Source organism: Coloeus monedula, assembly GCF_965178545.1.
Source record: "Coloeus monedula genome assembly, chromosome: 16".
NCBI lineage: Eukaryota > Metazoa > Chordata > Aves > Passeriformes > Corvidae > Coloeus > Coloeus monedula.
This window is the reverse complement of record NC_138796.1, coordinates 7,071,891-7,093,416: the sequence shown is the minus strand read 5'-3', so window position 1 is coordinate 7,093,416 and position 21,526 is coordinate 7,071,891. Positions and strand designations below refer to the sequence as shown.

At 53.8% G+C, this 21,526-nt stretch overlaps 1 protein-coding gene across 1 annotated transcript in view; it reads right to left on the bottom strand.

Moving 5' to 3' along the window:
- RAI1 (retinoic acid induced 1) overlaps positions 1–21,526 on the bottom strand; it is a 74,532-nt gene that overhangs the window by 32,957 nt on the left and 20,049 nt on the right. Inside the window, exon 2 of the mRNA XM_082292337.1 lies at positions 6,419–6,499. The gene's annotated coding sequence lies outside the window, so the exon portion shown is untranslated. The remainder of the gene's footprint in view (positions 1–6,418; positions 6,500–21,526) is intronic.

Here is a 21,526-nt window from a genome sequence, read left to right as displayed (position 1 = left end):
TTCTTTGCATCCAAGGGCCATTTCTCACCCTGGCACACTCACAGGGATTTCTCCCATGCCAAGGCAGGGCTTGGCCCCCAGCACTCCCTCCTTTAAACCACCCAGGAGCCAGGATGGGACCGTGTCCCAGGGATACTCAGCACCTTCCCACGCCCACAGGGAGCCGGGGACCAGGCTCCAAGCCCAGGACATCTCCAAGGTCCCACCACCATATGTCCCCTCCCACCCAGCCCTTGCTCTGAAGCCCAAAAGCAGATGCAAAAGCCAAGGGGTCTGAAGGGCTGCAGCAGCACAGCACGGTGCAGGTCCTGCCACAGCAGTCACAGTGAATTACAAGGTATTAGAGCCCCGTGCTGCCATGTCTCTGTGCAGCAGCAGTCACGGTGAAGGACATGCTATGATAGGACTAGAGTCTCCTCTGGAGATTCCAGTCACCGGCCTGGTGGAAGGCAGTGGTATGAGAGGCCAGCCCTGTTCTATAGATCATGTAGCGACAGGCATGTGAAGGACACGCTATTACAGGACGACGCGGGATGAGAGCTGTGGGGTTTGGGGAGGGGGGGATGGCTGTGCCTCGCTGGATCACTGAGTGCCCACGCTTTGCAAGCCAGCAGCCGTGAACGTTTTTAATTATGCTTTCCTACTTTATCGAGCATCTGATTTTCATTTACACGCCGGCCATCTCCACCTGAGAACGTGGCTGCTGCCATTCTTTTCCAGCACTGCTCCCATATCCCCTCACACATCAGCTGGAGGGACCCAGCAGAGCTGGAGGTCCATCCTCAGCTCAGCACAGGGGACCCATTTGGTGACTGACCTGCCCTGCAGCTCCCCTACGTTCCCCACATGACGCCAAGGACCATAAGGGAGCTGGGCAGAGCCTCCCTGATGCTCAGTGTCCCTCCCCGTCGGAGCAGCCAATTTTAGTGGCTGCCATAAATGCAGCAGGAGCAGTGTCCCCTGGTGAGGCATCGAGCGGTGACTAAGAGCGGAGATGACAATAAAGCGGAGGAAGCAAGGTCTGACTGCAAAGCAGCAAACCACCCCCTCGAATCCTGCTCAGAGGCACTGACTGATGATGCCCCCTCAAACCAGAGCCTGAGCCCAGTGAAGGAAGGCTGGGCTCTCTGGGGCTCAGGCTGAGCCCCGGCGCAGGCTTGGTTCGGGTAAAAATCCCATAAGCAGGAGGGGAGAAAGGCTTCCCTCATCAGGACACCGGGACGGAGTTCAAGCCTCTTAGCAAAGCACACAGGGAGACTTGTGTACAGCCCCTACAGATAAATCTACCCCCTTGAAGCGTTCTCAGTGGTAAATGCGGTAGAGACTGTGCAGGACTTGACAGCTCGAGGTGTATTTATGGTGCTTTGGCACTGGGGATACAACCAGTTGGGATTTTTGCTCGGCTCTACCACTTGGGCATAGCACAGCCACAACAAACCCATTTGAATACCTCGTTTCAACCAAGGCAGAGATCCAGCCTATTCCCTGCGGAGCAAGCGCCAGACCTGGGGCCAAATTAATCTCCGATGGATCTCCATCAACTTCATGGAGTTACAACTACAATTTGGCCCATGCCTGACACGTAAATCTGCTCATTTTTCTTCCAAATCGTCCAAATACCGCAGCATTTGTTAGCGCAGGAGAGGGGACGCATCCTCTGGGAGAGATCTCTTTGGATACCGCGCCAGCCCTTTCTTTTTTTTATTTCCTTTGCTGCCTGGGATAAAAGGCAAGCGAGACAGACCGTGGTACGTGTCTGAGCTGTTTGGGAAAGAAATAGGAATTTCCTCCTGCCATTCCCAGTCTTTTGATAGGCAGGTGGGATGCGAGCAGGAATAACTCAATCAAGACAGAGCAATTTTTAATTAATTTGTGGATCCCTTCACCGGCTGATTGCCTTGGAGACAAAAGGGAAGCCTCTCCTTTAACACTTGTGTGTGCCTGGTACTCTGAGCCTCCCCTTTTCACCAGCACATCTTTGGTCTTGAAAGCTGCACAAAAGGAAGAATTCCTTGATCTTTTGCCTCGGCTTTTGCTAAGACAGAAACACACGAGCGCGAGCTGGGTTGGGGGGTTTTTTGGGTTTCTTTCATATTTTGGGGGGTTTATTAAAGCCCAAAATGCACATAGAAAGAGGTGGGGAAGAAAAAAAAAGAAGGAAAGGGGAATAAAAACCCTCAAAGCTAAGAAAGGAGAGCATTTTCCGTCAACACCTTCTGCCCAGCCCGCTCCATCCCCAAGGGGAGGGAGTTGAAAGGTTCAAGCTACATCAAGTGGTGAGTAATGCAGCGGGAGGCTCCTGCTCGGGGCCAGGCTCTCGCCCTCCGCCACCCTCCCTGCCCCATGCCCGGTGCTGGCGGGGCAGAGCCCAGCTCTCACCCTCCCCTTCTCCCCTCCACCAGCGACCGTGGGGATGCGGGAACTTCCAAGGCAGTGAGTGACACCACAATTATCGATTGTCGGCTGCAAAGGCTTGCTCTCACCTCCCCCCCTCTTCTCACTTGTTTTCTTCTGTGCAGCAGTGCCAGCCTTCAGAGACTGCTGCTGTAAAAGGCTCGGATTGACGGGGTGTCAAGATATCCGCTGCCCCTGGCTTTTAACGTTCCCTTGCAAGGGGGAGCAGGAAGAGCCCCTGCACCGGTATGGGGAGCTTGGATAGCTCCAAAAGAAAGGGAGGAATGAAAAGCCTCCCTCTCTTCTCTGTCGAGGAGATGCTCTTGAACCACAAGCAGCTTTTTCAGCCTCAGCTTGGCTGCGTGCGTCTCGGAAATCTCAAGATGCTGGGAAGGAGGATGTGCCAGCCGGCCCCCGCCAGTGCCTGCGTCCTGCCCAAAATCCAGGCACCCAAAAAACCCACCATGCTCCCCAGCAGGTCTCTGTGGCACACACACCTGACCACCCAGCACATTTGGCAGTGGCCATTTTAGAGGTGGGGAAGGCAAGACACATCCAGGCCAGATGAGGTCACCCAGAAGAGGCTGCAAAAGGACTGGGACACCCCAGCTTGAGCAAATCCTCTGCTGTTCAACAGTGATGGCACAAGGGGACCAAATCAGAGGGTTTTCCTAGCAAAGACTATCAAAGCAGGAACTCCAGGTCATCCCTGGATCCCCTACCAAAGGCTACGATGTCACCCTGCCCAATGGCCCTGAGATGGTCCCCTGCCAGCTCTGTCCCCAGCTCAGCTGGCCACCCGTAGCAAGCGCCATCCCTGCCACAAAATGGGGACGGTCACCTGCCCGTGGAGGTGTTTGTTTGCAAAGCCTGGCGGCACCTTGGGACCATAGCTAAGTGTTACGTGCTGGAGCCAGAGGCCTGAAATTAAAGCTGGCTCCACGACTGTCAGTGTCGACACCTGGTGATGGGAGGAGAGGGATCGATGATGGAGAGTCTGTCGCTCCTGATGCATCGCCGTCAGGGTCAATACACAATTCCCGGGGAGATCAGATGTCCAGGTTAACTGCTTTGCCTCCGTGCTAAGCCGATGGGCTGGCGGAGCCCCATCCTGCTCGCACATCTTCTTCCCCAGCCATATTCACCCCACAGCCACCAAATGCCACTGAGAGCAGCCCCGGGGCTTGTGGCTCTTGTTTTCACCCATGTAGAGCTCAAGTGTAGTTCAAACGGGTGCCCAAGGCTGGGAAAGGGACACAGGGACAACAGGGACCTCCCCCCAGGAGCTTTTGGTTGCATCAAACCAGCCCACCGCCACGGGCAGCATCACCAGGGGACCTCATGGGGACACAGGCTTGGGGGTGGCCACCACCTCCTCTGGCCACCCACAAGGGCTGGGAGGGGAAGTGGGGGTGATGAGATCTCTGAAAGGGGGAGCCCCATCTGCCAGTCTCCCTGTGCACCCCCATCCTGAATTCCTGAGCAACAGAAAAGGCAGAAGAGGAGGGAAACTCTCCTCTCCTGCCCAGCACAAGTCCTGTGCGCTGTGACTGTGTCCTGCTCCTCACCCTGGGTGGGCAGAGGATCTATGTAGCTTTGGCACAACACCTGTCCCCTCCAGGTGACACCACAGACCCCCGTGGGACAGGAGAGCTGTGACAGCAGGACTGCACTGTGCCCTCTGCACCAAGCAGCCTTGTGGCACCCCAAGGCACCCCAAAGTCATTGCAGTGCACGCAAGCAGGAGGCAGAAGCCCTGCTTTGCACCCATTCCCATGTGCCACGCTGGGCAGGATCCGTCCCCATCCCAGGGGGTCCTGTGAGGATGAGAGCCACCCGCAGCCAGACTGCAGCATCTCACCCCGACAGCTCCCAGGGGGTTTCAGCTGCTCATCTCCTCCTCCAGCACAGCACAACCTACCCGGGGGAGCCCGGTGTGACCCCCTGAGGAGGGGACCAGGGGGTCCTACCTGCCATCAGCCCACAGAGCCAGCCTGGGGGGAACACAGCATCACACCCGGCACAGCCAGACTTGCACCAGCCCCCCCAAAAAATCCCAAGAAAACAGAGCGCGGCATGAATAACAAAAGCAGCTATCAGTAAAGACTCTCCCAAGAGGCTGCAAGTTCTTCAATTAGAGCTCGCATTATAGGAATGAGAAACTCCACGCCGTCTTCCGTACGGATAACACTTTTTTCCCCCCTCTCTTTTAAAGAATAAAGGGAGGGAGGGAGGGAGGGAGAGGAAGGGCTGCATCTCTAATGCAACAGACAGGTCTGCTGAGATTCACTTTGGCTCTTATTTTGACTTTCATCTAAAAGAGCTGCCCTGGGAATCCATTAAGTCCAATTTAAATCGGCTCTCCGCCCTCACGGCTTCTCCCCGCCTTCGCGCCCCCCCCCCCCAGCTCCCTTCTCCCCCCTCCTCGGAAGCAAACAAACACAAAAGCAAGGCCAGGCAGGGCAGGCAGCGAAGGGCAGGCAGCGAAGGGCAGCACCGGCGCGGTTTCGGAGCCGTTCCCTGGGGGATTACAGCCTTCCCCAGGGCAGTTGCTCCATCTTTATTTCCGCCCAAATAAACACAATCCGGCCACGTTTGGATACCGCCTCGGTATGCCCCACCTCGGCGGCGCTTTTGGGGGGCCGGTGGGGTTTCGGGACCTCCTTCTGCTCCCCACACATCTCCCCCCTCCACACACAGGCGTATTTCCCCCCGGTTTTATTATTTTTGAGTACAATTAGCTCTATTAACGCCGCAACCGGCAAAGTTGGACGGGATATAATCACATACTTCAGGTTTGTTGTGGTTTTTTGGTTTTTTTTTTTTTTCGTTTACCCCAATGAGCTTTACCCCCCCGAGATCATTCCTCTGCCTTTGGGAATCGCCCCCCCTCGCAGCCTTGCAGCCGGGCGAGGGACGGACCCCTCGCCTTTCATCTCACCACACTCATTCAAGCTCTGCTTCTGTCGTATAAGCAGTTTTCCAGCTCTTCCCCCCCCGCCCCGTAACACACCCGCTCTGCATTGCATCCTATTCATATGTTTTCAATCATCGCCGTTTCGTTATTTAAAACAAAAGCACACGGTTCCCCCCACCCCCGGGCAGCACTCCGAGCCCCCTCACTGGGCTCCACGGTTATTCCCTGGTTTGTTTGTTTATTAATGTCAACGGAGGATCTGGAGGCAAAATTTGCCGTGGGAGAAAGGGAGCGGGAGGTGAAAGTCCCACCGAGGGGCTTTCCAAAGGCGCAGCCAGATGTGCAAACCCCACGATTCCTTGGGTTATCTGCTAGATCCATTTTTTCCTGCCCCGCCAGCCACCGAATAAAAGAAAGAAAATCCATCAAGTCAGCGTTCTCACGTGCAGACAACGGCAAGGAGAGCCAGGCGCCCGCCCGCGGCACCGCCGCAACTTTTGGAAGTATAAAACCATGCACATCCATAACTCCTCAATTAAATAAGCCTCCCCGGGAAGACTTCCCTCTGCAGAGGATTTCGCAGCCCCGTGCCCATTATTATTTTAACTTTGCAAAAGTAGGGAGTCAGGACAAGCAAAACGAATCCATCCCTTCCACACACAAACATTTCCAAGTCTCAGCTGTATCTTTGTTCAGACACCCATCAATCCGCAAGTCAGGAGGGGTTTTGGACCGGTTGCAAATTTCTTTATTACTTCCAGAAAAGCAAAACACCCCCCCCCCACGCCCCCCGGCTCCTCCGTTGCTGCTGCAAATAGGACACACACACAACACACACACAGAGCACAGACACACGTACGTATAATCCCCCCTCCCTCCCCAAACTCCGCGATGCCGGCGCCGTGCATCCATTCAATCGCAGCAGCACACGAGTTGCACAAGAGAAAAATAAATCCGGAAAAAGCTCTGTCCGCACACCCTCACCCGCCCCCCCTCCCGAGCCCCCCCCCCTTCCAATTCTGCTGCGGCTTCAGGAAAAAAAAAAAAAAAAAAAAAAAGAAGGAAAAAAAGGAAAAAAAAGCACAAAGATGTAGCTTGCAACAATACCTGCGATGGTCCTTGCTCTCTCCTCTCTCTCCTGCTGGCTCGCTCTCCTCCTCTTCCAGAGCACAGTAGCCAGATTAGATCCTTAGAAAAAAAAATGTGAGAAATAGCACAATTCTCCTTTTTTTTTTTTTTTTTTTCTTCCCTTCTCAGCAGCCCTTCTGAGCTCCTTCACTAACCATTATTCATAGACCACTAGGGGATATAAGGTAATTAGAAACGGCCCTATAGCATCCAGCCTGAAAATGTAATGCCAGCGGTAGGAGTGGTGGAGGGCTCTGGCTGCGGGCGGCTCCGGCAGAAAGTGCTCGCTGGAGCTGGGGACCGAGGTGAGAAGTGGGGTGGAGGAGAGGGCGAGCGGCAGCGGGTGCTGGCAGCTCTCCCGACAGAGACCAGGGTGGCCAGGGACACCGAGCGGCACGGGTTTGGGTTGGGTTTGGGGTTTGGTTTGTTGTTTTTTTGGGTTTTTTTTTTTGGGGGGGGGGGATTTTTTTGTATTTTGGAGTGGGCTCGCCGTGCCCGTGTGAGCCGTGCTGGGGCTGCGTGTGTGTGTGTGTGCGCGTGTGTGTGTGTTTGTGCCAGGAATAGCAATCAGCAGAGGCAGCACACAGAGCGCAAAAATGCCATCATGCAGGGTCAACAGAAAGCTGCAGACATTTTTTTTTCTCTCTCTCTCTTTTTTTTTTTTTTTTTTTTTTTTTTTTTTTTTTTTGTAGGCTTAATCCTCTGGAGCGGGGGAGAGGGAAAAGGAGGAGGCTGCTGCCTTCTTTATAGTTTTGATTTTTTTTCCTCTTCCAACCTCGTAGGATCAGATTAACCCCCCCTCCCCTCCACACACACACACACACACTCTCCAGCCCCAGCGATCCCAACCCTCCGCCAGCACTGCACCGGGAGATGCCGGAGTCGGCGCAGGGTGGGATGCGGGTCTGGCCGCCGCGATGAGCTGGGTGGGATGAGCTAGGTGGGCTCGGCAGGGAAGCAGAGCAGGAGGGAGGCAGCGCGGGGAGGGGGGGAGGTGGAGGCAAATGAACAAATCACACCTGCAGCTTTCTGCGTGCCGGAGCCAGCTGCAGCCCAGGCAGCGACCGGCAGGAAAAATCCAGGCGCGCGGGCTCCCAGCACCATCATCTGCGGGGATTTAGGTGCACGGTGAGCTGGTGGCAGCTCATCGCCGGGAGCGATTGATTTTGGGGAGGTTTATTATTAGCAGGAGGGGAAAGGGAGGTGGTAACAAAGAGCAACCCTTCCACACACACTGATTTTTCCAAGGGGTAAATAAAACCCGTCGCAGAGGTGAGGAGGGGGAGGTGGTCCCCCCGCCGAAGGACGCAGAGCTGTGGTGGCCCTGGCACACCGGGGCACCCGTGCCCTGCCGCCGGCGGTGCCGGGATCGCTGCCGCGCAGCTCCGCGCCCCAGCTCCTGCCCGAAGGGCGCAAACGCCCAGCCCTGCCTCCTCCCACGACTCCGCTCTGAGCCTCTCGTTAATTGAACTAAAGCTGTTCACCTTGATAACGCAGCACGGCAGCAAGTTTCCGAGCCATACGCGGGGGGCTGGAGAGCTATTTGATCCACTTCCAAGGCGCTGCCTTTCAATTCAACCCCTTGCTCTTGAAGGATGGATAACCAGGCCCTCTCTTTTCCCTGTTAATTACTCGAGATAGGAGGCATCAAGCTACAAACCAGACCAAACCTCATAAGGGGACACAGCACCTGCAAAAGCAGACTGCTTGTTCTCATCTCCCCTGTCCTTTTCCTCCCCATCCTCATCCTTATCCCCATCCCCATCGCAGATCCAGCCTGGCTGTTTGTAGGTAATACACCACAACATGCTCCCAGCCACCTCCAACTTCACACATGCCTCTGCAGGATGGTAAATCAAGCTGGGACCTCATGGCTCTCCAGGGACTTGGTGTTACTCCCCCTAATCACCAATCTGCCCTGCCCTTCACAGGGAAGAGCTTGGCACTGTTTAGCACCACAAGCCGTGACTACCACCCTAGTAAAGCCAAGGTGGGATGGACCCAAAGGACGTCACCCCCAGCTTCTCCTCTGGGACTGAGAGAAGACTAAAGGATTTGTTATTTTTACACTGCAATCCAATAAATTCAACAATCTGGTCCATGTTCTTTCCCAGCTCTGATATGTTTGAAATCCCCACCTCCAGGAGTCCTGTGATTTCAGGAAGACCTCAGCCCTGCTCTCCTCAAACCCTGACCTCACCGTGGGGAGAAAGGTTGAAACCACAAGCCCCAGAGAGCCCCATATGCAAATTAAATCACCACCAAACACTTTGGTTATTAAACACCGTTATTTTTCTGGAACATTTATAGTTCTGCGCCTACAATTTACGGGTTCAAAAAAGCTGATTTCATGACTTCTCAGCACTTCTGAGGTGTCAACACCCACATCACCTCTGTTTGCATGACACGGTCATGTCTATCTAAGCCCAAGCACTGGCTGGGTGGGAGACCACCACCTCTAACACCAATTAACTTTACTCATTAAAACCTCTAAGCTCAATTGTGCAGATGGAAAAGTTGCCATCCCCTTGATAAAATCTGGATCCAGAGCATCCTGGAGCAGATCTCACCCTGAGCTACCTCAAAACAGCATGATCAGCATCAAAAAGCCTCTTCTGTCTTCCCTGCTATGAGAGCAGGGCTCACCTTGCTGATCAAAGTCGGAGGCTTCCCTGGACATAACCCTGCACCTCCTGCCCCGGAGAAGCTAAAAACTAATGACTCATTGCAATGTTATTTCTGGAGCTGCTAAAACAAAGGCACTCTGGCTCCCTTGGCTCCCTCTCCCCTCGGTGTCTCACCGCTTCGACCTAAATGATAAGGCATCCTGAGAAAACTGAGCTTTTCCCCACCACCCTCCTCTTTCATCTGGCCCTGACATGAGTGGCCAACCCAGGGTCCAAGGACCTCCCCAATACCTACACAGGATGCTCTAAGCTGGCTGTTTCTCATTCATCTTTCTTTCATCCCTCCTCCTGGCTGATTTTCCCTCAGCCCCACTCCCAACCATCCCAGTGGATTGCTTTCTTCCCCTGGCCCAGGTGCCACCGTGTGCCACACACCCCACACGTGTGGTGTCTCCTCGCAGGCAGGGAGCAGCAGCCCTGCCCCAGCTCTCATCAAGCTCCGTGCATCGGCTCTGAGCGGATCCGATGGATTTTCATTTCCTAACTTTGCCCTTCGGGCTATTTCTAACGAGCTTCCTCACGCTTAAAAAAAAAATAAAATCCTTCATCTTGCAGCGCGGTGTCAGAACAGCAACACTCGGGATGACTGTGCCTGCGAGGAGACTGGAAATTAATTATATCACAGTGGCTTTAGGTAGGGATCCATCCACTGACCTCCTCGTCCAGCTCCTGTCTGGGACCCAGGGAACAGCCAGAAATCCCCTCCCAAAGCAAACAGGCTTTTTTTGGCCTTGAAAAATGTATTTTCGTGGTGTGATGTTTGGTCCATGCAGCACAACCCTGGGCACAGAGCCATCACTGTCCTCCTGTGACCCCGTGTCCCCTTCATATCCCACATCCCCAGCCTTGAGCCCCCTTGTGTAGCCTCTTCCTGCAGCACTGGGTCCATTCACCCTCCTGGACTCATCCCTCCCACTGAGAGGGAAGAATCAGTCCTGGGCGCCTTAATTTCCACTAATCAGATGTTTTAATGAGTTTCTCAGCGCCCAGCACATCCCACTTCCCACTACCACCCCCTCCGAGGCCGGGCCCGCTCCCGCGCCGTGCCGAGGCCCCTGACATCTCGAAGGCTTTCCTTGGTGGGAGAGCAGCGATTATTTCTCTCAAAAGGTCTCTTATAATGGAAACCATCTCTGCATCCCTCCTTGGTCTCCTCCTGCCGTGACCCAGGCTCCGTCGAGAGGAGCTCTGCTCCAAGGCAGCGCCGTGTTTCCATGGAAAGAGTGAATAGCAGAGTCTTCCCAGTGGTTTATTAGAATTCCTTTTACTTCGATGGAGAGTTTTAGAGCAAAGTAGAAAGGCTTTAATGTGGGGCTAATGGAGCCCCTGGGAAGTCCAGGAAGGAAATCTCCCCTGGAGAAGAGGAGGCGTGAGGAGAGGGAGGGCAACTTTCAAGACAAATTCCTGGACAGGTTGAAATTTTTTTGCAGGAGCCATCTCAGGCAGCGAGAAATGGAAATGAATGTTTGTTTTATTTTTAACAGATGTTACAAAAGACCTGCCAGTAATTCAGCAAACGATGCAAAACCTAGATCCCACTCACTTTTCCTGGTATGTCTTCCATCCCCTCCCTCTTCTGCTCAGTACAAACGCTTATTTGCATTTAGCATATCATATTTAAAGAAAAATAAAAATATTAAGCAATAAAATAACAATCATACACCACTTCATTTCCTCCCTCCCTAAGGCTTTGGTTTCAGTTTAAATCCTTGGTTGGAGCAGCTATTAATTGTTTTTAATAAATTTTTCTGTCTCTTCAGATTTCCCAAACCTATCATCTACTCACCCACTTTGGGGGCTGCCCTCTTGCCCGGGCCCCCATCCCCCTCTCTCCCTGCTGTTCCCTCAAGGAACAGCTCTTGACCGTGTAAAGTGTTTGGAGCCCCAGTGTGAAACACAGACTGCAGCTTCTTCTTTGGGGAGAAATACAGGGATTTGCAATTAAAAGGTGGGGAGATAAAAGGGGAGGGGGGACAGTGGGGGGATCCTAAAACCATCCAGCCAGCAGCTGGAAAAGCAGTAGGAGTGTGGCTCTCCAAAAAACAAGGTGCAGAAGGTGATCCACGAACACACACCACAGCATTTGGCCGGCCCACTGGGAACTCCAAAGCTGATCTGAAACCCACCATGATGCCAGAGGGGTATTTGGAATGAGATACAGCATTTGTGAGTGTCACACATGAAAGCCAAACCTGGGAGGCCAGTGACAGTCATGGAAACCCAGAATGGTTTGGGTTGGAAGGGACCTTAAAGATCATCTCATTCCAACCCACTGCCATGGGCAGGGACACCTTCCACTAGACCACATTGCTCCAAGTCCCTTCTAGCCTGGCCTTAGACAGGGGGATGGGGCAGCCACAGCTTCTCTGTGCCGGTGCCTCACCACCCACACAGAGAAGAATTTCTTCTTAATATCCAATCTGTCCCTGCCCTCTGTTGACGTGAAGCCATTCCCCCTTGTCCTGTCACTCCATGCCCTTGGAAAGAGTCCTTCTCCAGCTCTTTTATAGGCCTGGCCAGAGGAGCCCTGAATCCCACAGATAACAGATTTCCTGAAAATGAGCAACTTTGGCAGCTCCTGGTTTAACTCTTGCCTGCAAAACACAAGCTGCAGTGGTTCCCCTTTTCATGCCTAACTATGGAATACCACTTCTCCTCCTGATACCCAGCTTTCCAAAGAGCAAGATCCCAGGAAAACCTGGAGTGGGCAAATGCTGGGTGATTTTCTGCCCTGTTTCCTGTTAGCATGCACAGCCTCAAGTGGGGCTCAGTCCACAGCCCATGATCCCACACACCAGCATGCCTTGAGCTGGATTCACACTCCATCGATGCCTTGTTTGTGGGATCCCAAGCAGGAAAGGAGGAGACAGACTCCAGGGAGCAGCTACAGGTCAGTCCTGGTACAAACGGGATGTCCCTGCACCCATTATAAATCCTAAAATCTGCCTGATTTCCAGGCAGAAAATGGCATCCGTGTACATTTCCAGGTGACGGAGGAAAACTGGCTGTTTTCACTGAGCTTTCTCCTCTTCCCTTCACAATCCTGCACCTGGTTAGCAACTGTCGGAAAGAGGTTAATCACAGTCCTTAAATCAGGAACCTTGTTGTGGTATGCTCGGGATGCACATCTGTGCTCTCCATGGCTCATCCCCGGCAGCATTTGGGAGAAGGCAATATGCCAAAAAAACCCCACCCCCAAATAAGCCACCCCCCCCCCCCCCAAATGAGTGACAAGCATCCCAGGGTGCAGGATCCTGCTGATTCCTTGAGCCGGTTCTGCAGCACACGTGACAGGCTCATGATTCCCGCAGCCCCACCACGGCTGTGGGTTAAAGGCATCTCGTATAACACGGTGTTGGCACAGCCATTGTGGGGCAGAAAAGGCTTTTGAGGGATTGGGTTTTTGCTCACTGGCCAGTCTTGTGATGGAGGGGAGGAGGCATCACCTGGAAATGCCTTGGGAGCAAATCATGGGGACCAGAGGTGGTCTCACATCCCAACCCAGAGCTCAGCCCTTGGCAGAGTGAAGGCTGGAGCTCCAGCAACTGCCAGCTGCCCAGCTTGGCTCCTGATTTCCAAGCATTGCAAAGCCTGGCCTGGCCTTGCTATTTCTAGGCCTGTCCCAGGGGACCACCCTGCTCTCCCTGTTTTGGGAAAAAGAAGCATTTTGGAGCGTCGGAGCCCTGGTGCTCAGCCGGGCCCCGGGCTGCGGATGTGGCAGAGCCAGTGGTGCTCAGCACCGGAGACTGAGGCCGTTCCACGCACACACACGTGCACAGCCCGGAAAATGGAGAGGAATTGATCCCGGAGGCAAATCTCTTTTGTTCTAACCCCGTTGCCGTAACTGGATCTCCCCAGGTTCCCGGCTCAGGAGCCGCGGCAGATCACATCGCTTTCATGCCTTCTCCCAGTGCCAGCTTGTCACATTCCCCCGTCGCCGGCGGCGGGGAGGGGACGGGCGGGAAGGGGAGGCATCGCTCCCAGCGCTTGTTTACCTCACCACCGTACAACGAGGGATATACGGCGGTAATGAGCAAAAACCTGGAGGGAGCAGATTGCAGAGCCACGGCATGAGACCACCCCCACCTCACAGGCTGCCCCTTTCTAACGAGGTCCCCCCCATCCTCCTCCCCGCCAGGCTCCCCGTGCCCTGACATCCTCCTGCCTTTCCCCGCTGTCTCGTTCCGACTGCAGAAATGCTGATTCACAGAGCCCGGCGCAGGAGGCGTTTGGGAGGCAGAGAGAGCAGCACAACACCGCCCGAATGCACCCGACCTCCCCGGGCGCCTTCACACCGGGGTCTGGCGACAGCGGAGTCGCTGCAGATTAATCCACTCTGCGCTTATTCCAGCACCTCTTTCCCAGTGACTCCCTCGCCTCTCAGCAAGGTGAATCCATCCCCTCTGCTTCCCGGGAGAGCTCGCATGTGAATTTGCCTCCCCTTTCTGCACAGGGGGAAGCAAGGTGAAAGATTTCACGCGCCACACAGCGAGATGCCAGGATAGCGGGATGGAGTGGATGGCGCTTCCCCAGGGAAGTACTTTGCTTTCCAAGTGGTAGGGCAAAGAGAACAGCACCCTGACCTGCTGCCAGGCATGTGTCAGACCTCACTCTTGGATGCTTTGATACATCACCAGCAATCCAGACCCCGTCTCCTCCTTCCAGGGCAGCCAGTGCCCGGCGGCGGGGTCCGGGCATCCACCGCCACGTCAAGGGCGCTGCGCCGTGACAGCAGCCGGCACGAGCCGAGCTGCCCGCCCTGCCTCACCTCACCTCCCCTCCCCTCCCCTCTCCTCTTCTCTCCTGCCAGCACGGTGCAGCTGGTGCAGCAGCAGGGCTGAAATCCGAGACAGCAAAAAGGATGGTTTTTTTGGGGCAGGCTGTAGGAACGGTGTCCCCAGCATCCCAGGGCAGGCAAATGGCTGCGAAAGCAGGGGATGGCTGTCCAAGCATTTCGCTTCTCCCAAGTCCAGGACCCGTCCCTCTGGGACAAACACAACACACTGTAGGAGAGCTCAGGTGAATAGATCCATCCTGTTTTACTCCATCTTGCATTCTGTAACCCCATTCACTTCTCACCCCTGAGGCCACTTCATCCCAAAGTCACCTGAGGTGCCACAATGGATGCAGACACTTGGGGACACCGTGCATTGAACAGCAGGATGTGACACAGACCTTCCTGTCATGCTCATACTCCTCCCTGTGCCGTGTCCTTCTGGACCAGCTCAGCACTGCTTGGCTCAGGTGGGATCCATGCAGGAGATAAACCCAGTAAGCCAGGCAGGGAAGCCAAAATTGCATCCAGCTCTGCAAGCCCATGGGAACACTCTGGATGTATCTGGGGACACCAGGGCATCAGGACGCCCCTTGCCACCAACACACTGCTGCATCTGCAGCCCCGAGGCTTGAAGACCAAACCCACCTTTTATTTTAATCCTTCCATGGTTTTTTGCAGGGTGTATCAAAGCCATGCTGGTCCCCCGGTCCCCTCTGCATGGGCGACTGCCTGCCCACAGCCAGTGGCCAAGCTGGGCTGCTCATCTGGCTCCCCAAAAAGCCATGGTGCATTTGAATAGATTTCCACCATACAACTGTAAAGGCCCCAGTGGATTTGAATAGGAGCCCCTTGAGGTATTATCTCAGCAGTGCCTCGAGGCAACCACCTGAATCCTTCCGTGACTGGTGCGCAAACCTGGAATGTCTCCAGCAGCTGGGGATTATGGAAAGACCTTGCAGAGGAGCCCCCACACCACCACAGCCCAGCCAGCACCATCAGCTCTCAGATGCTCTCACGTGCGGCCAATCCTCAAAAAACAAGGCATGATGAAGACCAAAGCCCAGATGCCAAGGCAGGAAACCAAGCTGAAGTTTTCACATTAATCATATCGAGCTCTATTCTTTTTCATCTATTTCAAGGCAAGTCAAAAAGAGGTTCACACTCTCCCCTGGCAAACCACAGAGGATGACGTGAGCCTGTCTCTTGCATTGCAAGTAGAGTGTGTCAAGCAATTAGCAAGTCATCAGGAATTCAGATAGGGTGGGCAGGATACGATCCCTCAAAGCTCTGGCAGGAGCATTACCCACCCTGGAGTTTCCCATCAGGCATGGAAGGCAGCAGAGGGAGCAGGGGCTGTTGGTGAGCTCTCAGGAGCAGAGCAGACACCGTGTGCCAGCAGAGCCTGATGCCATAAACCACTTCACGTTCAGCCTGTGCTGTAGCTCAGAGGCGCTGGGCACTCAACACAGATTTTTCCTCGCTCATTCCCAACGTCAGCAAGGTGGCCAGGCAATTCCAAGAACCCTCAGGCATCCTGCAGGCCTGCTGGGTCAACCTGAGCATCCCACACATGACCCATCCCTGGGCATTTTGGCATTGCATCAACTCTTGCTGCTGCCACCAGTTTCACTCCCTGCAGCTCTGGCCACACTGGTTTCCACTCAGCATCCTCCCAAATCTTGCTCTCCTGGAAGTTAGTGGCAAAACCCATGCAAGAGCAGGAGCTCACGCTGGGACGAGATTTGCACTTTGGTCCCCCAGTGCTGCTAAACGCACACCACACCAAGCTGTGGCACAGCACACAAGTGGAGCAGGACCATCTCACCAAGAGCACCTTGGACGGGAACTTGGTGGCTCGTAGCCTCCCCAGACACCTGGCTGGTCCCCGTGAACACCCAACCAGCACAAAAGAAAAGATGGAGGATTATCCTAAGGTGTGAGCAGCCAACCTGGGCGCACAACTCCCTCTGCAGAAGGATCCGGTGTGCCGGGCGGGTGGCACAGGGGACGCCTAATCTGCCACCCGCCCTTTCTCCTCTCCATTACCAAGGTAGCAGCAGACAATGCTATCTGCTGGGTTGTCAGCCGGCCCTCCTCCCCGCTGTCTCTTTAGCCAGAAAACTCTCCATCTGTCTCCAGATGGGGTGTTTCTACCACTCCAGTCAAACCGATTCAGAGTGGAACAATGATGCTTTGTTAACAAAACAATTTTTGTGTGTCAAGCCCTCCTTCTTGCGGGTTTTTTCCCCCCCCAGTCCCCAGTGGGTCAGCTTTGTGTGGCGTCCTACATTTTGTTGTTCTTTCACATTTTAAAGGCTCCGTATTTTAGTACAAAAGGTGCCTGCGGAGCAGCTTTTATCTGCGAGGCAAGATTTGACACATACGCAGATCACAATTGCGACAGGAGGTTCGTGATGTGGTGGTTAAGGGTGGTGTCAGGACCTTCAGAGTGATGAAGCATTATTTCCAGTGATTTTTGCCTCCAGGATAAAAATTAGAGCTGGTCCGATGCTGCATGTAAGGCTTCTGTGAGCTGGAATCCCCCAAAGGCTCATGGAGGGGGCAGAGAGAGAAAGTTTGAGCTCACTTTGGTACAGAGCAGGCATCACCTGTGTCCACCCGTCCTTCTTGTGTTCTCCTGTGCAGGACAAGACACCTCTGCCACTTGTGAGGGGAAGAGATGGGTACATGGCATAAATCTACGTGCCTGTGAGTAAACTACGACCCTCTCCCCAGCACAACCCCTGTGTTGGCCAGGAAGATCAAACCTCAGCCCTCCCATGGCCAGAGTCTCTGACCAAAGATCCTGGGGAGTGTTTGACTTCTCCCCAGCTACCTGGGGTTGGATCATCCCCCTTGACCCCTCACCCAGCAGCAGGAAGGAGAGCTCTCTTTCCTCTTCCAGATACATCTCCACCACACAGGCCTCCAAGAAAACCAGCTCTTCCTTTATTTTTCTCTCTTTTTTTTTTGCCCTGAAGCAACAAGCACACAAACCACCTTCCACTCTGCACAAAACCAGCAATTCCCAGCAAACAACCAACCCACTGGCTCCAGAGCAAACAGCTCCATGTTCCTAAGCAGGCTGGAAATTTCTACACAAGGGGGACTTTTTCTTTCAGCTCCCTCCACATTTGCAGGGAAGGTCCCTCCTCCTTCCTGTCCTCAGGTAACAGCATCTTCATGGAAACACCAATATTTTTATGAGTCATCCCCCTTCTTCCCCTCTCCTGCTCTGCAGCCAACACCCCTTTGCTTCCAAGATCAAAGCCAAAGGGGACCAGCTGTGTCGAGTCCTTTCCTTTCCAGCCCTTTCCATCTCCATTTGCAGCCGTCGCCAGCACGAGTCCCTGCTGTTCTGACAGCGCTTCGTGCTGCCCATCCAGCACTGCAGCTCTGTGCCCACAGTCTGCTCCCCCTCCATCCCTCTCCTGCCCTCCCAGCTCCTGCTCCAGCCACACTGGGAACACAGGGAACCCTCCCAGGCTCTGGGTTCAGTCCCCTCCGGCATGCATGGGAGCTGCCCCGCTGGCTGCCCTGCCTGTCATGTGCTGATTTAGAGGCAGAAATGTGCTCAGAGAGAAACGGGATAATCTGCTTCCACTGAAATCCCATCCTAATTCCCTGTGTTTGGTAACTCCTCCGCAGACCAGAGCATGAGACTGCATCTCCCTTCCAAACAAGCAACTCCATGGGGACCTTCGCTCCAGGCTCCTTTCAGCAGAGGTAAAACCTCAGCTGGGAAAGTCCAGCTCCTGCTGCGAAAGCAGCTGAGGGAACAGGAATCTCCCTCCCTATCCAAAAGGCTGAACATCTCATGCAGGCCCTGGTGCTGCAGCAGGGATTTGCAATGTGATGGGATAATTAGAGTCAGGGATGTGCTTCTTGTGCTTCTTAACTGCCAGAGGGCAGGGTTAAATGGGATATAAGGAAGAAATTCTTCCCTGTGAGTGAGGGGAGGCCCTGGCACAGGTTGCCCAGAGAAGCTGTGGATGACATATCCTTGGAAGTGTCCAAGGCCCGGTTGGACGGGGCTTGGAGCAACCAGGGATAGTGGAAGGTGTCCCTGCCCATGGCAGGGGGGTGGAATGAGATGATCTTTAAGGTCCCTTCCAACCCAAACCATTCTGTGATTCTAGGATTCTTGATACATCCAGGAAAACCCAACCATTTTTGGTCTCCCAGTGAGTGTCACTTGTGCAAGTTTGATGGAAGCTTTCCATGTGCAGCGACTCACAGGTCTGACAGGTCCCTCTCCAGGTCATACACCCCATCCTTCAAGACATCTCATCTTGCACCATGTGCATCTCTTGGGTGCTGCCATCACACATCCCTGCTTCCCAACACCTTGCTGTAACTCAGCTGAAATCCAGCTTGGAGTTGTCTCTCCCACAAAGACTTTGAAGAAAGCATTGCACAGAATTAAGCCTCGGTGCTTTTTATATGTAAAACACTGAATGTAGCTGCTAATGGCAATTCCCAGCAGAAAAGGATGGTTAGTAGTGGCGGGTATATTTATGAATTCTTTCTAAGCAAATGCCGTGAGGCGGGAAATGTATCGGTCCTTGTGGAAAGCTCCCCAGGTTGCTGCTGCAGGCATCTAAATGCAAAGTTTCACCATGGCTTTTTGAGCTTTGTGCTCTGCTACACATATCCCTCTCAAATCTCTTCTCTCAGGAATGCTTTCCCAGCTTCTCTCCCGTGGTCACGCGTGTGTCACCGTGACCTGCCCGTCTCAGTGAGAGCGGCAGCATCTCCGTCCTTCTCCAGCCACTCCACTGACTTGCCAGCAAATAAAAGTCAGGGGATCTACTTGACTGGTCTCCTTAGCTGCTCTCTCCAAAAGGCTGACTTATAAAATACCCACGTCCTGGATTTCTGGGAGGTTTTCACTGAGAGCACATTGTTTTTCCCCAGCAAAGCCAGAAAAGAATTTACAGTCGGTCCACACAGCGAGACTGCTCTGCTTTCTCTTTCCTGGGACAGGAACCCAGTTTGAAACAGATTGCTAGCAGCTAAATGTAAGTTCCTTAGCAGCTTCCAGGGTGAAAATATTCCCTCTCCAGATCTCCTTTTATGTCCACAACACATTATTCCGGTGGAGGGCTCTCTTGCTAAGAAAAGCTCTGGTAACTCCCAGCCTTGTCTCCAAAGTGGTTCAGGTGTGGGAGCCAGCTCCCCTGCAAGCATCCCTTGGTCCTGCTGCCCAGCTGAGATGTCCTTAATTCCTCCATCTGTCCCCTCCAGGCTCTGGCTGGCTCGGCTCTCAGACAGTGAATACATACAGCAGGCTGCAAGGCTGCTTGTCCTAAATATACACTTTTCCCACAGCTTCAGGAGAAACGATGTCTTCTAAGTCCCCCAGCCCACTCCTTGGGGTGCTTCTGGGGCTTTCCGTGCTAAGCTGCCTTTGTCCCACACACTGCATGCAGACAGACAGGAGGTTCACACCAAAACCCACCTCTCCTCTCTGCCTTTAACTGAACCAAAACAAAAAACAGATGGAAAATCAAATGCTGGCAGTGTGAAGCATGTGGGCTGCACTTGCATCAGCCCTCCTGGAGCTGCAGAGTGTATTCCCTCCTGCTCCGGGGTCCCAGGGCAAAGCCAGACCTCCCCAAAAGGGTTATTGGTGGGGGGAGATCCTGCTATTCCCCCTTGCCAACCACTAAGCAGCATGGAGGTGGGACACAGGGAAGGAAGGGAGGCAAGAGCAGCCTCAGCATTTTGGGATAGTCCAGGAGGAACAATTTCAACCTCTAAGCAGGATTTACACAATGCACAGCGAACAAGGCACTGAGGCTACAGAAAGAATAGTGGGGGGACAGTCACAAACTGGACACTGAGCTGCTTTTAACCAAGCTCCATCCATCCCACACACTCCCTGAGGCAGAGACACTGCAGAGGAAACACCTTGAGACCAGAGTTAAGGCTGTCCCCTAATGAATGCACAGCGTTCCATGGCCATAAGCTGCTCAGATGTCCTTAATTCCAGGATTTCTTACACACTCCGTGCCTGACTTTGTAACCTTAATCATGTATTTTTTAGTGTTGCTCTTGTGTCCACGTGAGCTTATCTCCTTTTACCGCAGGCTCTTCTTTTCACTCTCTTTTCAGGATAAACAATACCCATGACTCTTCCATGTCCCTCCCCGGGAGTGCATCAGTGTCCCTAAACTCCCCTGAATGCTCCCCAGTTTTGCAGCCAAACCTGGGTGAGCTTTGCAATGAGTGATGGGGCTGTTCAGGCTCAACTCCCTGTTCCTGCTGGAGCCTTCATCACCCTGGGATGCTCGGAGGTCTCTCCCACATGTGGATGAGCATCCGGATAACCCCCATGCCACACCAAGGCTCCCAGCACGGCGCAGGAAGAGCAGGAGCAGAGGAGCCCGTGGTGGGGGCAGGGACCAGCAGTGTGTTTGTGGAGTAACGCTCAAACTGCTGTAACGGATTGCCTTGTTTACACTGGGCCCAGGGAAAATCACTCCAGGGATGGAGACACAGAAGCGTCCAGAAGCCTCTGAGAGCAGGAGAAGCTCTTCAGCCTCTTGCCTCTTACTTTTGCTTACAAAAACATCCACCCCACCCCCCCCCCCCCCGCATCGCTGTCAAGGGGCGGAAGCTTTAAAATCACTGTAGTAAGCACGGGAGGGATGGGGAAAGGAAAGGAAAAGTATTATCGGATGGGAATGTGGCTTTTTCCACTCTCCCTTGCCAAGAGGAGCCCTCAGTACCCAAGGACACACCAAAAAGCGGTTGCTGGGCCACAGGGCGCAGCGAGAGTTGCCACGAATTGCTGGGAGAGGGAAAAGAATAAATAGGAACCACCTTAAGGGAGGGGAGCCACCAGCAGAACAGTTAAAATGACTAAATACTTTCCCAATATCACTCCTCCACGTAAGCATTGCTGTAATTGCCCTTGGGATGTTGCACAACGGCGAAAGGGAGGGGCAGGTGCTGGCAGGGAGGGAGTGAAGGCGTGCAAACCTCCAAATCTCCATCCCAGGCGCTGCTGTCATCGAGGACAGACGCTCATGAACGTCTCTGCCACCTCGGGCCCCGCTGCTGGATTTATCCCCCGAGGGGCCATTCCTCACACGAGCTGGAGGACTCCCGGGAGGACTCACTCCTCATGCCTCTGAGACACAGCGGGCTGCCCCAGCGAGCAAGAGCAAAAGGCGAGGAGGAACAGAGCCCACGCTGCACTGTGTGGCAAAAAAAAAAAAAAAAAAAAAAAAAAAAAAAAAAGAAAGAAAGAGAGATATAAGGGCTTCATTCAAGCGCTCTCGCTCTCTGGAAGTCTCAAGCAGAGCAGCTGGTCTTTAAGACTGTTGCAAGCACACCATGCAAGCACAGAGCCCTTCCATTCCTGGGTGCTTTCATTAGTGACACTCAGACAGGGGCAGCCACTCGACCCCCATGAGAAGGAAAACGGCTGACTCATTCTTCCAGCAACGCTTGAGAGCAGGACACGGTGCTAGTGCTCTGTAGCAGCAGCGTGGGTCCTCTCTTGCTTCCTAAGCCAGATCACCGGATCCGGGCTTGGATGCCACACACACACAGGCACACACCAGCTAATCCGCAGATGTGCTGGGTCCCTGGATAGAGCATCCGCAGCCTTTG